This window comes from Felis catus, chromosome B4 (assembly GCF_018350175.1).
Source record: "Felis catus isolate Fca126 chromosome B4, F.catus_Fca126_mat1.0, whole genome shotgun sequence".
NCBI classification, from domain to species: domain Eukaryota; kingdom Metazoa; phylum Chordata; class Mammalia; order Carnivora; family Felidae; genus Felis; species Felis catus.
The window spans coordinates 63,038,601-63,056,822 of NC_058374.1; the positions used below are offsets into that span (position 1 = coordinate 63,038,601).

The 18,222-nt window shown below is 39.8% G+C and overlaps 1 long non-coding RNA gene across 4 annotated transcripts in view; it reads right to left on the minus strand.

The window, feature by feature from the left end:
• Positions 1 to 18,222, minus strand: part of LOC109501512 — a 308,946-nt gene that overhangs the window by 176,923 nt on the left and 113,801 nt on the right. The gene's annotated exons all lie outside the window — the stretch shown is intronic.

Below are 18,222 nucleotides of genomic sequence, written 5' to 3' on the forward strand. Positions count from 1 at the left end.
GGTGGATGCTGCTGCTTCAGAGGGTACCTCGACAAGTGTCCCTCCTGTCTCACTGCTAAGTGCATCACAGGCAGCAGCAGTCCTTCTTCCCATTAGGGACAGAGGATTTAGTTGGGGGCCAGGTCAGCTAAATTATTTCAATCAGCTAAGGCCAATAAATATGCTAAGAAATTTTGATGTCTGAGGGGAATAAGTTTAGGAATTCCCTGGGCTTGCACCTATGGATTAACAAGTATAAGGAATTAGAAAGCCATAGGATGCTCACACCCAAGTTTGAGTAAACAAGATTAGGTACAAAGGCACAGAGAGGGTGGGGCAAAGGCCCCAATATAGAACAGAAGTCTGTGAGGTAAATAAGATTAGGTATTCAGGGAGGAAACGCCCCCCAATTTAGTACTGTAGCAGGAAGCTGCTTTTACAGGAAGGAAGGACCAAATTAGGTAAACAGGTAAATAGGGCTATAGACCACTGCCAGCAAAGTTGCCCAGAGCCAAGCTCATTAGCAAAAGAAAGGTGCCTTGTTGACCCTGAGATAGCTCTGCCTTTCTAGACCAGTTTAGGTAAACAGAGGTGGTGCCTCACATCTGCTATAAACAACTTTCCTCCAGAGCCAGGATTTTGTTTTGTTTTAACCCAAATCCCTGAAAGGGCATGTTTTCAAAACCCCCTTTCCCTCACGCCCATGAGTTAATGTTCACAGTTTCATTGTCTTTTTGTGCACGTCCATCACCATGTTTGTAAGTCTTCTGATCCTAATAAAAATGGAGCAAGGACCCTTAATAGGGGCTCTTGTCTTCTCCTGGACATTAGCCATCTCTCGCATTTTAATCTTGTGTCCCACTTTCTTGCTGGACAAGAAAGAACTCTAGACCCAGAGTCTATGACAGATGGCATAAAAAGTATGCCATCGGTGCCGCTGTCACCCCCAGGAATATAAGAAAAGCTGAGCAGGAGATAGGTTTGTCGATTAGCACACCCTCCCACCTAACTTAGTGATAAAATTTCTGCAAATAAGTGGCTGTTCCTCTTGACCTTAAGACCTACATCCCTTTATAGTCTAGGCTCACCCTGAACCATATCACCATATCACCTGTGGCTCACCCTTCTCTTGACCTACTCGATCTACACTTATGCAGCATGTGCAGATACTTCATGCTGCAAAATCACCAGGCAGGGCACCCACTCACTTAGGGATCAGATCCTGGCTGTGCTTCAAAAAGAAAGCACCACAGGGGTATAGCTCAGTGGTAGAGCATTTGACTGCAAAAAGAAAGCACGATGACTGAAATAATTCGCAATCTAGTACCAATAACTACTATGTTTAAACAATTAAGGGAGTGAAAGTTCACTGCCAGTTTTAGGTCAGGAAAACCTTTCTCCAAAAGAGGTTAACACTTAAATTGGACCTTTATGAAACGTATGGGCAGGAATCAGAATGGAATACTTATGAATTAAGTAAACAAAGTAGATCTGTGTGTCTGTCCCAAAATTCTGAGATGTCATGTTTGAGTAGTTAATGACAGTAGCATTTCTCAATATGCCTGAGAACCTTTACTGATAAACACAAGGGAAGAAAGAAATGCTTAAAAAGAAGCAAAGTGAGCTCAGTAAAACTTATCTAATGTTAGGTTGTGTTCACCAAGTCCTGCTTCGTAATGCTTTTCCTGGGTACACAAAAAACTGACTTCCCAGCTTTAGTTAGAGCCATGTGACTAGTTCTGGCCAATAATGTGTGTAATGTGTCTCTTTCTGGCTAAAATACCTAAGGGCTGGTGAGGCTGAGTGCTTATTTGATAATATTAAGAAATTGTGTCATCTTTTAGATGTGAAAATGGTATTTTGATGATGCTTTTAGAAAGAATCCATGTCTTTTAAAGGTACATACTTAAACATTTATAGAGGAAATTTCTGGGATCATTTTCAAAATCGTCCAGTAAGAGTAGGTATGGTGAGCAGGGATACAATTGAAGCAAAACTGAACTGATGATTGTTTACATAACTGAAATCTATTAACACAAATTTTTAAAAGATCAACTGGTTTGACACCCTCTCCCTTTACCTTCCTATAAAAGTGATTCAAAAACCACTATTCCAGAAGTAAAGCTTTAGGATAATACTACAGGGTGGAATCCCAGGTCACTGCATAGAGGAGAGTTGCCTTGATAACCCAAAGCAGACCTTTAGTGAACAAGATGGAAATCTTTATGTGGTAAGCCACTGGTATTTTGTGGTTACTTGATACTTCAGTGTAAGTGTGTAGCCTAGCCTAACCTAAATAATAATAGGAAGATTTGATTTTGAATATGGGGTAGGCTGTAATAGCCTATATGGTATGGAGCTAGCCAAAGAGGTAACTTATAGGATAGCTGACTGGATAAGAAACTAGCATGAATTTGAGAAGGAGCACAGAGAGGAAACTGAGGGTAAGAAGGAAAGATCAGGCAACACAGTACAGGCAAGGGATTTTCAGGAAAAAAAAAAATCAACCAACAAGAAGTCACCTGTGGCAAGGGTGGCTAAAGAACTTTTTTTTTTTTAATATGAAATTTATTGACAAATTGGTTTCCATACAAAACCCAGTGCTCATCCCAAAAGGTGCCCTCCTCAATACCCATCACCCACCCTCTCCTCCCTCCCACCCCCCATCAACCCTCAGTTTGTTCTCAGTTTTTAAGAGTCTCTTATGCTTTGGCTCTCTCCCACTCTAACCTCTTTTTTTTTTTCCTTCCCCTCCCCCATGGGTTCCTGTTAATTTCTCAGGGTCCACATAAGAGTGAAACCATATGGTATCTGTCTTTCTCTGTATGACTTATTTCACTTAGCATCACACTCTCCAGTTCCATCCACGTTGCTACAAAAGGCCATATTTCATTTTTTCTCATTGCCACGTAGTACTCCGTTGTGTATATAAACCACAATTTCTTTATCCATTCATCAGTTGATGGACATTTAGGCTCTTTCCATAATTTGGCTATTGTTGAGAGTGCTGCTATGAACATTGGGGTACAAGTGGCCCTATGCATCAGTCCTCCTGTATCCCTTGGATAAATTCCTAGCAGTGCTATTGCTGGGTCATAGGGTAGGTCTATTTTTAATTTTCTGAGGAACCTCCACACTGCTTTCCAGAGCGGCTGCACCAGTTTGCATTCCCACCAACAGTGCAAGAGGGTTCCCGTTTCTCCACATCCTCTCCAGCATCTATAGTCTCCTGATTTGTTCATTTTGGCCACTCTGACTGGCGTGAGGTTATATCTGAGTGTGGTTTGATTTGTATTTCCCTGATTAGGAGCGACGCTGAACATCTTTTCATGTGCCTGTTGGCCATCCGGATGTCTTCTTTAGAGAAGTGTCTATTCATGTTTTCTGCCCATTTCTTCACTGGGTTATTTGTTTTTCGGGTGTGGAGTTTGGTGAGCTCTTAATAGATTTTGGATACTAGCCCTTTGTCCGATATGTCATTTGCGAATATCTTTTCCCATTCCGTTGGTTGCCTTTTAGTTTTGTTGGTTGTTTCCTTTGCTGTGCAGAAGCTTTTTATCTTCATAAGGTCCCAGTAATTCACTTTTGCTTTTAATTCCCTTGCCTTTGGGGATGTGTCGAGTAAGAGATTGCTACGGCTGAGGTCAGAGAGGTCTTTTCCTGCTTTCTCCTCTAAGGTTTTGATGGTTTCCTGTCTCACATTTAGGTCCTTTATCCATTTTGAGTTTATTTTTGTGAATGGTGTGAGAAAGTGGTCTAGTTTCAACCTTCTGCATGTTGCTGTCCAGTTCTCCCAGCACCATTTGTTAAAGAGGCTGTCTTTTTTCCATTGGATGTTCTTTCCTGCTTTGTCAAAGATGAGTTGGCCATACGTTTGTGGGTCTAGTTCTGGGGTTTCTATTCTATTCCATTGGTCTATGTGTCTGTTTTTGTGCCAATACCATGCTGTCTTGATGATGACAGCTTTGTAGTAGAGGCTAAAGTCTGGGATTGTGATGCCTCCTGCTTTGGTCTTCTTCTTCAAAATTCCTTTGGCTATTCGGGGCCTTTTGTGGTTCCATATGAATTTTAGGATTGCTTGTTCTAGTTTCGAGAAGAATGCTGGTGCAATTTTGATTGGGATTGCATTGAATGTGTAGATAGCTTTGGGTAGTATTGACATTTTGACAATATTTATTTTTCCAATCCATGAGCAGGGAATGTCTTTCCATTTCTTTAAATCTTCTTCAATTTCCTTCATAAGCTTTCTATAGTTTTCAGCATACAGATCCTTTACATCTTTGGTTAGATTTATTCCTAGGTATTTTATGCTTCTTGGTGCAACTGTGAATGGGATCAGTTTCTTTATTTGTCTTTCTGTTGCTTCATTGTTAGTGTATAAGAATGCAACTGATTTCTGTACATTGATTTTGTATCCTGCAACTTTGCTGAATTCCTGTATCAGTTCTAGTAGACTTTTGGTGGAGTCTATCGGATTTTCCATGTATAATATCATGTCATCTGCAAAAAGCGAAAGCTTGACTTCATCTTTGCCAATTTTGATGCCTTTGATTTCCTTTTGTTGTCTGATTGCTGATGCTAGAACTTCCAGCACTATGTTAAACAGCAGCGGTGAGAGTGGGCATCCTTGTCGTGTTCCTAATCTCAGGGAAAAAGCTCTCAGTTTTTCCCCGTTGAGGATGATGTTAGCTGTGGGCTTTTCATAAATGGCTTTTATGATCTTTAAGTATGTTCCTTCTATCCCGACTTTCTCAAGGGCTTTTATTAAGAAAGGGTGCTGGATTTTGTCAAAGGCCTTTTCTGCATCGATTGACAGGATCATATGGTTCTTCTCTTTTTTTTTGTTAATGTGATGTATCACATTGATTGATTTGCGAATGTTGAACCAGCCCTGCATCCCAGGAATGAATCCCACTTGATCATGGTGAATAATTCTTTTTATATGCCATTGAATTCGATTTGCTAGTATCTTATTGAGAATTTTTGCATCCATATTCATCAGGGATATTGGCCTGTAGTTCTCTTTTTTTACTGGGTCTCTGTCTAGTTTAGGAATCAAAGTAATACTGGCTTCATAGAATGAGTCTGGAAGTTTTCCTTCCCTTTCTATTTCTTGGAATAGCTTGAGAAGGATAGGTATTATCTCTGCTTTAAACGTCTGGTAGAACTCCCCTGGGAAGCCATCTGGTCCTGGACTCTTATTTGCTGGGAGATTTTTGATAACCGATTCAATTTCTTCGCTGGTTATGGGTCTGTTCAAGCTTTCTATTTCCTCCTGGTTGAGTTTTGGAAGAGTGTGGGTGTTCAGGAATTTGTCCATTTCTTCCAGGTTGTCCAGTTTGTTGGCATATAATTTTTCATAGTATTCCCTGATAATTGCTTGTATCTCTGAGGGATTGGTTGTAATAATTCCATTTTCATTCCTGATTTTATCTACTTGGGTCATTTCCCTTTTCTTTTTGAGAAGCCTGGCTAGAGGTTTGTCAATTTTGTTTATTTTTTCAAAAAACCAACTCTTGGTTTCGTTGATCTGCTCTACAGTTTTTTTAGATTCTATATTGTTTATTTCTGCTCTGATCTTTATTATTTCTCTTCTTCTGCTGGGTTTAGGCTGCCTTTGCTGTTCTGCTTCTAGTTCCTTTAGGTGTGCTGTTAGATTTTGTATTTGGGATTTTTCTTGTTTCTTGAGATAGGCCTGGATTGCAATGTATTTTCCTCTCAGGACTGCCTTCGCTGCGTCCCAAAGCGTTTGGATTGTTGTATTTTCATTTTCGTTTGTTTCCATATATTTTTTAATTTCTTCTCTAATTGCCTGGTTGACCCACTCATTCGTTAGTAGGGTGTTCTTTAACCTCCATGCCTTTGGAGGTTTTCCAGACTTTTTTCTGTGGTTGATTTCAAGCTTCATAGCATTGTGGTCTGAAAGTATGCATGGTATAATTTCAATTCTTGTAAACTTATGAAGGGCTGTTTTGTGACCCAGTATATGATCTATCTTGGAGAATGTTCCATGTGCACTCGAGAAGAAAGTATATTCTGTTGCTTTGGGATGCAGAGTTCTAAATATATCTGTCAAGTCCATCTGATCCAATGTCTCATTCAGGGCCCTTGTTTCTTTATTGACCGTGTGTCTAGATGATCTGTCCATTTCTGTAAGTGGGGTGTTAAAGTCCCCTGCAATTACCACATTCTTATCAATAAGGTTGCTTATGTTTATGAGTAATTGTTTTATATATTTGGGGGCTCCGGTATTCGGTGCATAGACATTTATAATTGTTAGCTCTTCCTGATGGATAGACCCTGTAACTATTATATAATGTCCTTCTTCATCTCTTGTTACAGCCTTTAATTTAAAGTCTAGTTTGTCTGATATAAGTATGGCTACTCCAGCTTTCTTTTGGCTTCCAGTCGCATGATAAATAGTTCTCCATCCCCTCACTCTCAATCTAAAGGTGTCCTCAGGTCTAAAATGAGTCTCTTGTAGACAGCAAATAGATGGGTCTTGTTTTTTTATCCATTCTGATACCCTATGTCTGTTGGTTGGCGCATTTAATCCATTTCCATTCTGTGTTATTATAGAAAGATATGGGTTTAGAGTCATTGTGATGTCTGTATGTTTTATACTTGTAGTGATGTCTCTGGGACTTTGTCTCACAGGGTCCCCCTTAGGATCTCTTGTAGGGCTGGTTTAGTGGTGACAAATTCCTTCAGTTTTTGTTTGTTTGGGAAGACCTTTATCTCTCCTTCTATTCTAAATGACAGACTTGCTGGATAAAGGATTCTCGGCTGCATGTTTTTTCTGTCTAGCACCCTGAAAATCTCGTGCCAATTCTTTCTGGCCTGCCAAGTTTCAAAAGAGAGATCAGTCACGAGTCTTATAGGTCTCCCTTTATATGTGAGGGCACGTTTACCCCTTTCTGCTTTCAGAATTTTCTCTTTATCCTTGTATTTTGCCAGTTTCACTATGATATGTCGTGCAGAAGATCGATTCAAGTTACGTCTGAAGGGAGTTCTCTGTGCCTCTTGGGTTTCAATGCCTTTTTCCTTCCCCAGATCCAGGAAGTTCTCAGCTATTATTTCTTCAAGTACCCCTTCAGCACCTTTCCCTCTCTCTTCCTCCTCTGGGATACCAATTATGCGTATATTATTTCTTTTTAGTGTATCACTTAGTTCTCTAATTTTCCCCTCATACTCCTGGATTTTTTTATCTCTCTTTTTCTCAGCTTCCTCTTTTTCCATAACTTTATCTTCTAGTTCACCTATTCTCTCCTCTGCCTCTTCAAGCCGAGCTGTGGTGGTTTCCATTTTGTTATGCATTTCGTTTAAAGCGTTTTTCAGCTCCTCGTGACTGTTCCTTAGTCCCTTGATCTCTGTAGCAAGAGATTCTCTGCTGTCCTGTATACTGTTTTCAAGCCCAGCGATTAATTTTATGACTATTATTCTAAATTCACTTTCTGTTATATTATTTAAATCCTTTTTGATCAGTTCATTAGCTGTTGTTATTTCCTGGAGATTCTTCTGAGGGGAATTCTTCCGCTTGGTCATTTTGGATAGTCCCTGGCGTGGTGAGGACCTGCAGGGCACTTCCCCTGTGTTGTGGTGTATAACTGGAATTGGTGGGCGGGGCCGCAGTCAGACCTGATGTCTGCCCCCAGCCCACCACTGGGGCCACAGTCAGACTGGTGTGTGCCTTCTCTTTCCCTCTCCTAGGGGCGGGATTCACTGTGGGGTGGGGTGGCCCGTCTGGGCTACTTGCACACTGCCAGGCTTGTGATGCTGGGGATCTGGCGTATTAGCTGGGGTGGGTAGGCAAGGTGCACAGGGGCAGGAGGGGCAGGCTTAGATCGCTTCTCCTTAGGTGATCCTCTTCAGGAGGGGCCCTGTGGCAGCGGGAGGGAGTCAGATCCGCTGCCGGAGGTTTGGCTCCGCAGAAGCACAGAGTTGGGTGTTTGCGTGGAGCAAGTTCCCTGGCAGGAACTGGTTCTCTCTGGGATTTTGGCTGGGGGATGGGCGGGAGAGATGGCGCTGGCGAGCGCCTTTGTTCCCCACCAAACTGAGCTCTGTTGTCAGGGGGCTCAGCAGCTCTCCCTCCCTTTGTCCTCCAGCCTTCCCGCTTTCCGAGCAGAGCTGTTAACTTATGACCTCCCAGACGCTAAGTCGCGCTTGTTGTGGGAACACAGTCCGTCAGGCCCCTCCGCTTTTGCCAGCCAGACTCGGGGGCTCTGCTTGGCCGGCGAGCCGCCCCTCCGCCCCGGCTCCCTCCCGCCAGTCCGTGGAGCGCGCACCGCCTCGCCGCCCTTCCTACCCTCTTCCGTGGGCCTCTCGTCTGCGTTTGGCTCCAGCGACTCCGTTCTGCTAATCCTCTGGCGGTTTTCTGGGTTATTTAGGCAGGTGTAGGTGGAATCTAAGTGATCAGCAGGACGCGCGGTGAGCCCAGCGTCCTCCTAAGCCGCCATCTTGCCGCTTCTCTAAAGAACTTTTTTTAAAATTTTTTTTAATGTTTATTTTATTCATTTCTGAGAGACAGAGCATGAGTGAGGGAGAGGCAGAGAGAGAGGGAGACACAGAATCAGAAGAAGGCTCCAGGCTCTGAGCTGTCAGCACAGAGCTCGACGAGGAGCTCGAGCTCATGGACCGTGAGATCATGAGCTGAGCCAAAGTCAGTCGCTCAACCGACTGAGCCACCCAGGTGCCCCAAGAACTTTTTCAAAAATGGCAACATCTAACAGATTGGATAATCTAAAATAAATGAATAAATTCCTAGAAACATAAAACTAACCAAGACTGAATCATGAATAGAAAATGTGGAAAGATCAAATAATGGATAAGGGGACTCAGTACTCAAAAGTCTCCCAACAAAAAAAAAAAGCCCAGGACCAAATGACTTTATGATGAAGTCTATCAAATGTTTAAATAAGTAATACCAATCCTTCTTAAACTCTTCCAAAAAATGAAGAGAAGAAAACACTCCCAAATTCATTTTACAAGGCCAGCATTATCCTGATATCAATAAGGATACTACAAGAAAACTACCAATATCCCTAAAGAACACAGGTTTTACAAATCCACAACAAAATACTAGCAAACTGAATTCAACAGCAAACTGAAAGGACTCAAGGATGCAAGGATGAGTTGACACACAAATATTAGTAAGAGTGATACTCTAGCAAACAGAATGAAGGGTAAAATTCAGATGACCATTTTAATAGATATAGAAAAAGCATTTGACGAAACTCAGCATCCTTTTATAACACTGTCAACAAATTAGATATGGAAGGAATTTACCTCAACATAATAAAGGCCATATATGACAAACCCACAGCTAATATCTTCAAGCAATCCCACTTCTGGTTATACATCTGAGGGAAATGAAATCACTATGTCAAAGAGATATCTGTACTCCCATGTTAATTACATTATTCACAACAGCTGACACATGGAAACAACCTAAGTGTCCATCAAAGGCTGAATGGATAAAAAGATGTATATGTATAGATACACGGATAGACAGATATAGATACAGATGATATGTAGATATATACAATGGAATATTATTCATTCATTAAAAAAAGAAGGAAATTGTGCTATGTGCACAATGAAGGACATTATGCTAAGGAAAATAAGCCAGACAAAGAAGACAAATACTGTATGATCTAACTTACACGTGGAATTAAAAAAAAAAAAAAAGTCAAACTACAGAAACAGAGTAGAATAGGGGTTACTAGAGGTTATCAGGAACTGGACAACGGGTAAAATGAAAAGATGCTGGTCAAAGGGTACACACTTTCAGTTCTTCTTTTTTTTTTTTTTTTTTGAGAGAGAGATAGAGCATGAGTGGAGGAGGGGCAGAGAAAGAGGGAGACAGAGGATCCAAAGCAGGCTCTGTGCTGATAGGAGAGAGCCCGATGTGGGGCTTAAAATCACGAATCATGAGATCATGGCCTCAGCTGAAGTCAGACACTTAACCGACTGAGCTACCCAGGCACCCCCAAACTTTCAGTTCTAAGATAAATAAGTTCTGGTGATCTAATAATATATAGCTTAGTGACTGTAGTGAATACTATTGAATTTGCTAAGAGCATAGATCTTAAGTGTTTGGACCACAAAAAAATAACTATGTGAGGTGATGGATGTGTTAATTTGCTTGACTGTGGTAATCATTCACAATGTATATATGTATATCAAATAATCACGCTGTACACTTTAAATACATATAAATTTTTGGTTAATTATATCTCAATGAAGCTGGAAAAAACCACTTACTGTAGGTCTATTCTAGATTCAACACCATACAACCTGCTGGAGACATAAAGGAAGGCATGGTCTCAGCCCTCGAGGACTTCACGTCAAAGGGAAGAAGAATCACTAGCAAATAATATCTAGTGCAATAAAAGAAAAGAAAGTACAGAGTCTTAGCACATCAGACATAACAAACATTGGGGATAAGAAAGTTCAGGCAAGAAGTCCTAGAAGCCATATAGAAGCAATAGCAGCCAAGGATAAAGGAAAGAGTATTCCAGGAAAAGGAAGAAGCTTGTGATAAAGCTCTGAGACAAATAGAACTTGGTATATTTGAGGAACCGAGAGTAATTTAGGGTGGAGAGTGCTTATTGTTAAAGAAGAGCAAGGGAGGTGTCAAGAGATGAGGCAAAATGATCAGCAAGGGTCAGATCATAATCATATGCCTTATCAAGGACTATTAGCCTCTACCGTAAAGGTTACAGGAAACCACTTACTATTTTAAGATAATTATAAAGATCAAGTACCAGCAATGTGGAGAATGGGTCTGAAGAGGTATAAAACGGGGGCATGGAGATTAGTAAAGAAGCTATTTGCAGTAACCCAGGTGAACTATGATGAGAGCTTTAACTAAAGTGGAAGCACTGGGGATAGAGATAATGGTCAAATTCTGGAGAACCTGAATGATCAAAACCACAGGCCCTGGTGACTGCTTGACTGTGACTGGTGAAAGGAAACAGTAGACAAAATGATTGCCAAGTGTTTTAACATGGACTAGTAGAAGGACTGAACCCCCAGGAGCTTCTATAGGCAAGAGAAAGTTGTTCAGGGACTTTGCTCACTCCTTATACATTGCTAATGCATGGGCAATCAAAATGCAGTGACTCCTTTATCCTTAAACTTTTAATTACAGTTTTCTACACAACTTGAAAGCAAACACATTTATGATTCAATGTCATATCATTCAATTGACCAGCACACTCTATTCACTACAGGTTGGAAAAGTTATTGATCAAACACACAGAAGTGCTGACAGCCTACAATTGCCCACTTGAGATAAAACAGAAATGTGAAAGATTAAAGGGTTCTTGTCACTAGCATATTTGAATAATGGTCCCTGATTATAATGGTCCTCTGTGTGATTTGACAGGCCAACTGATCAAAATTAAGAAGTCAAGTTCTTAAAGGCATCCAAACTTTGGGGAACATTAACTATTTCTCAGTCATGTTGTTAGGTATTTTTGAGTAGCGCTTACGTGGCTGATCTTCAGAAAATCTCACTCAAACAAAATATGGTAAGTTACCAGTTTAGTTTGACTTTAGGGCATCACAAAGACCCTATTGGGCTAACATTATCTCTTACTGGACTAAGAATTTTTTCTGCTTAGAAGTCTAGGGTTTTATTCTCTGAAGAGGTCTCTGAACTGCAGGAGACCAGGCACATACCCCAACCCTAACCCTAACACTAACCAGAACCCTAAACCATAAACCCCAAACCCCAACCCTATTTCTAACTATAAGCTTAATCTAAACCCTAAACATAGATCTGAGAAAAAACAATAGGAAGATATGGTGTGTATATATATTTATATAAAATATTTTATTTGTATTCATAAAAAAGTATGTACTGGCATTTGCAATGATATGGATGGAGCTAGAGAGTATAATACTAAGCAAAATAAGTCTGTCAGAGAAAGACAAATACCATATGACTTGACTAATGTGTGGAATTAGGAAACAAAACAATCAAACATAGGGAAAAAATAAGAGAGAGAGGCAAACAATGAAACAGACTCTTAACTATAGTATACCTGAAACTAATATTGCACTGTATGATAACTAGAATTTAAATAAAAACTTAGACAAAAAGAATTTTTCTGCTTAGTTGAAAGGCTTAGCATTAATTTAGAAATCAGGATCCTCAAACTTTATAGCCAAAATTTATATAACTGGTTTGGCTTTGCTAAGTGACCAAGAGCAAGTCACTGAACTTCCCGAAACTAAGTTTACTCATTTGTAAATGTGGACAATTTGTCTATCCAATATACCATGCAAGATAGGAAAGCACTCTACCATTGCATACTTTTTAATCATTGACAAATTCTCATAAGTATTATTGCCACTATTATTATTTCAACCCTTTTGTTTAAGTAATATGGTGGCAGGGATTATTCTACAGTTAGTATATAAATAAATTTAAGATGAAGATGATGGAAAAATGAATTGGGGGTGGCAAGCACTCTGCCTTTTTACATAAGCGTACCACAATGTCTTGGGTTTTTTTCTCCTCAGTTTAGTTAAAGCAAAAGAGAGAACTTCTTGGACAGACTGAAAAGCAAATGACCTCTTAGCTAAATTTAGGTAAAGAGAATCCAAAAGAGAAGGAAACTCAGAGAAAAACTTGCAAGAAGATATTATTTGAAAAAGGAAACTGTAAGAGCAAATGTCAACAAGTTATATAGAACAAAAATAATATTTTTGAAAATCCACATTTTATTAGTAGGGCAACTGCTAAAGGGACAGGAAGCTAGACAAAACATCCATTGTCTGAAAGCTGCTTATGTGATTGGAGAGCAATTTATTCCCACTACTTTAAAAGAAGAAATAATTTTTACCCAAACAAGGTGCAAAGATTCTATTAAAAACTGTATGAAATCTATAAATCCTATAAAAGCAGTCAAACATCAGAGAAGACCATTATGAGCATAACTGACATCAAGAACGAAGAACCTGTGATATTGAAAAGACAATAACAGAACAAATGAAAGTACATCAAGGGTACACAGCAATGACAAAGAAAAGAAACCTACAAACCAGGGTAAAAACCAGGATAACCAATTTGAGAATAATTGATGTATTAAAGGAAATAAAAATGTAAATAAAGTGGAATTTTACTTAGGGAATAAATTAAAGATAATTTTATGGACTGTCAAGAAATCAAATTACAATACAGATATCTTGAACAAATATGAAAAGTCCGTTGGAAACAGGCTTCACTGAAATATACCTGGATACCTACTTGTTACATTTTTAAAGTCTGATACACATGAACAAAAGAATATGAGGTCTTGAGTAGAAAGGCATAAAAGAAGATAAAGACGTGATTAATGGGATATTTTTATTGCACTCTATGGATTGTGTAACCTGAGTGTAGACACCGGGATAAACTCATATGGAGAAGTCAAAGGTCAAATTTCCTCCAGAGCCCCCTTCTAAGGAGTATTTTTACTCCTATAACTTGTATATGTCTGGATTCTTAGGAGTTGAGGGAAAGGCCTGATAAATGAATGACCTAATGTATTAATTTTGCCTTGAGATCCACCAATAAAAGGGAAGAATTTTTTTTCAGGCCATCAGATGATAAGAAGCCATAACACAAGCCCTTGGGCAGCTAAGATGGCACAGTTTGGAGAACAGTAAGTTGGAGATCAAAGGAGTGTAGGACCACTTCCTTACTGATGGCAGAACATATGATAGAAATCATTGCTTGGTGAGTTGAGAGCACTCTGGTGTGAGGATTACACTTGCTCTCGTCTAACTATCTGTTTGACCATGCATCTTAATTTTCTAGAGATTGGTGGCCTCAAAAAACAGGCTCAATCTTACTATAAAGGTAAGAATGCCCTGATGCTCAGCCTTGAGGCACAAGGCAGGCTTCAAGGGACATCAACCCAAAGCTAAGGGAAAAGGAGGCATTATAAAAGAACAGAATCCAACAAAGATCATTTTTGTCTTTGAAGACAAAAGATAGCTTTTGAAAATGAAAGAAAACCTCAAAACCCTGGAAAAAATTTGATGGAAATACTCCAGTGAGAAGAATGAAATGACAGATAACTATTAAGAACCAGTGGACTGCAAAATTAATAAAAGGAATGGTTAGAAATACCATGTAAAATTAGACCTCATTTTGAGATGCATATAAATATTTTATAAAGTGTTCCAGGCTATGCCAATGGAAATGCCAGCACAGAATTTAGATTTCATGTCACCTCCAAAACAATGATAAAGGTTAATTTATTTAGTTGAAGTGTATATTAAAACTAATGATGACAAATGTGTCAAAATGTATTGTTGTTAAAAATAGGTAATCAGATTGGTAGATAATCTTTTCAGTTGGAAATAAAAACTTTAAAATCAGGTATCAGACAATATGGCAGCAGAGTAGAAGGGCCCTATGCTCATCTTGTCCCACAAACACAACTATATAACTATCAAATCATTCTAAATACCCTATAAATCAACCTGAAGACTGACAGAACAAACTCCACAACTAAAGGGAGAGAAGAAACATTGAAGAAAGTAGGAAGGGTGAAGATGTGGTTTGTGGGAGAAAAGGATCAAAGGTGCTGTGGAGGGGAAGGGGCCGTGGTCTCAGAGAAAGGTGAGCACACAGGGGAATGCACAAGGAGGACCTCTCTCCAAAGCCATTGACTGGGAAAAAGCCATTGGGTGGGAGAGGAGCTGATTTTCGTGAGCTCTTACAACCAACGGGGCTTAAAGACAGGATGTTTAAAGGTTGGTGGGCTTGGCTGGGATAGATCGCTAAAGGCACTGCCCTGCTCCTGAAAGAGAAGGCAACAAACAACCTGGAGACAGTGTGGAAACAGTGATCTGAAGAATGACTGGGGTACACATTAGGGAGATTATTTGCTCTTCTTGGAGTGCTTCCTTGAGAAGTAGCACAGAGATGCTTCTTCAGGGACAAAGGAGCTGGCTGATGCCATTTCTCTCCCTTGCCCCTCAGCATAAACACAGAACCACCTACAGGAAGCAGGGCAGTGCCCACATTGGCTACTTATTAGGCATAACCTGCTTACACCAAGTGCCACACCCCTGTACTATGGTGAGACTGCCCTTCTCAGTCAAGCTTGCCTCAGTCCTAGCATAGTGGGCCCCTTCCCCAGAAGACCAGCACAAACCCCTACCCACACATCTCCCAACTAGAGAGTTCTGAGGGGCCTTAGTTCTGGTGGAGGTGGTGTCAGGTCCCATTTCATAAGCAGACCAGGGCACACCTAGTTAAAATCTGCCACATTCTGGCCAAGGAACAAACACTGCCCACTGCAGGCAAGGAGTGCCTCTGCAGATGACTGGCCTGAAAGATAGAGCAGCCAAACAGCAGAGCTCACGCAGCACACACCAGAGACACTCAATCAAGCACTAAGCCCTGGACACTATATGACTGCATCTTCATAAAACCATTACTCTTAGAAGAGGGAAACATAATGGGCTTTTCTAACAGAGAAGGCAGAAACTTAGACAAAATAAATGCCCAGAAGGAGGAATTCATCCCAAATGAAAAAACAAGATAAGGTCTAGCCAGAGATCTAATCAAACTAGATATAAGAAATATGCCTCATGGAGAATTTAAAACAACAATTATAAGGATACTCACTGGGCTTGAGAAAAGAATGGAAGACTTGAGGGAGATACAACAGAGATAAAATAATGTTAAAATAATCAGTTATAAATAAAAAATATAGGGGCACCTGGGTGGCTCAGTCAGTTAAATGTCTGATTTGGGCTCAGGTCATGATCTCACCATTCAGAGTTCAAACACCACATTGGGCTCTGTGCTGACAGCTCAGAGCCTGGAGCCTGTTTCAGATTCTGTGTCTCCCTCTCTCTCTCTGCTCCTTCCCTGCTCACTCTGTCTCTCTCTCTCTCAAAAATGAATAAAACATTAAAAAAATTTAAAGAAAGGATAGTTAAAAAAAGAAATGAAAAATAAGATTGAAAATAGGTTTGGTGCAATGAATCCAAGGCTGGAAGAAGAAGAGGAATGAATAAGTGATATAGAAGACAAAATAATGGAAAAACAATGAAGCTGAACAAAAGACAGAAAGATGAATAATGGAACACAAGAATAGACTTAGGGAACTCTGACTCCATCAAATGTAATAACATTCATACCATAGAAACCTCAGAAGAAAAAGAGAGAGGGGCGCCGGGGTGACTAGTCAGTTAATCATCCAACTCTTGATGTTGGTTCAGGTTTTGATTTCACAGCTGTGAGACTGAGCCCCGCATTGGGCTCCACATTGAGTATGGAGCCTGCTTGGGATTCTCTCTCCCTCTTTCTCTGCCCCTCCCACATTCATGCTCTCTCTGTCTCCCTCATAATAAATAAATAAACATTATTTTTATAAAAAGAAGAAGAGAGAGAAAGAGGGGCAGAAAATTTATTTCAGGAAATAATAGCTGAAAACTCCCTAATATGGGGAAGGAAACAGACATCCAGATCCAGGAGGCATAGAGAACTCCCATAAAAATAAAAAAAAAAAGTGTGGGGGGGGGGGGGAGGACCAACACCAAGACATATTATAATTAAATTTGCCAAATATAGTGATAAAGAAAAAAATCTTAAAAGCAGCAAGATAAAAGAAGTCCTTAACTTACAAGGGAAGACCATAAGGCTAACTGCAGATTTCTAAACAGAAACGTGGCAAGCCAGAAGAGAGTGGCATGACTGTTTCAATGTGCTGAATGAAAAATCTACAGCCAAGTATACTGTACCCAGCAAGGCTATCCTTCAGAATAGGAGAGTTAAAGAGTTTCCCAGACAAACAAAAACTAAAGGAGTTTGTGACCACTAAACCAGTCCTGCAAAAAATATTGAAGGCGACTTTTTGAGTGTAAAGCAAAGACCAAAAGTGACAAAGAAAAGAAAGGAACACAGGGGGAAAAAAAAGAAAGGAACAGAGAAAATCTCCAGAAACAATAAAACAAGTAATAAAATGTCATTAAACACATATCTATCAATAATTACCCTGAATGAAAATGGACTAAATGCTCCAATCTAAAGATACAGGGTGTCAGAATAGATAAAAAATGAGACCCATCTATATGCTGCCTACAAGAGACTCATTTTAGACCTAAAGACACATGCAGATTGAAAGTAAGGGGATGGAGAAAAATTTTTCATGCAAATGGATGCCAAAAGAAAGCCAGAGTAGCAATACTTAAATGGGACCAAATAGATTTTAAACCAAAGACTGTAACAAGAGACGAAGAAGTGTACTATATGATAATAAAGGGGACAATCCAACAAGAGGATCTAACAATTGTAAATATTTATGCATGCAACATGAAAGCACCCAAATACATGAAACAGTTAATAACAGACATAAAGGAGGGGCCCCTGGATGGCTCACTTGGTTATGTGTCCAACTCTGGCTCAGGTCATGATCTTGCAGTTTGTGAGTTCAAGCCCTCCATTGGGCTCTGTGCTGATAGCCTGGAGCCTGCTTCAGATTCCGTGTCTCCCTCTCTTTCTGCCTCTCCCCCACTCACGTTGTCTCTCTCTCAAAAATAAAATAAACATTAAAAAATTAAAAATATTTTTTTACATTTATTTGTTTTTGAGAGATGGAGCACCAGTGGGGGACAGGCAGAGAGAGAAGGAGACACAGAATCCAAAACAGGCTCCAGGTTCCGAGCTGTCAACACAGAGCCCAACGTGGGGCTCAAACTCACAAACTGTGAGATCATGACCTGAGCCAAAGTTGGACACTTAACCAACTGAGCTGCCCAGATGCTCAACATTAAAAAATTTTTAAAAAATAACAGACATAAAGGAACTAATTTATAATAATACAATAATAGTAGGGGACTTTAACAGCCCACTTATATCAATGGACACATCATCTAAAGAGAAAATCAACAAGAAAACAATGGCTTTGAATGACACACTGGACCAGATGGGCTTAACAGATATATTCAGAACATTACATCCTAAAATAGGAGAATACACATTCTTTTCAATTGCACATGGAATGTTCTCCAGAATAGATTACATACTAGGTAACAAATCAGGCTTCAACAAACACAAAAAGACTGAAATCATACCATCCATATTTTCTGACCACAATGTTATGAAACTTAAAGTAAACCACACACAAAAAATAATTAGAAAGACTACAAATACATTGAGGTTAAATAACACGCTACTTAACAATGAATGGGTCAACTAGGAACTCAAAGAAGAACTTAAAAAAATACATG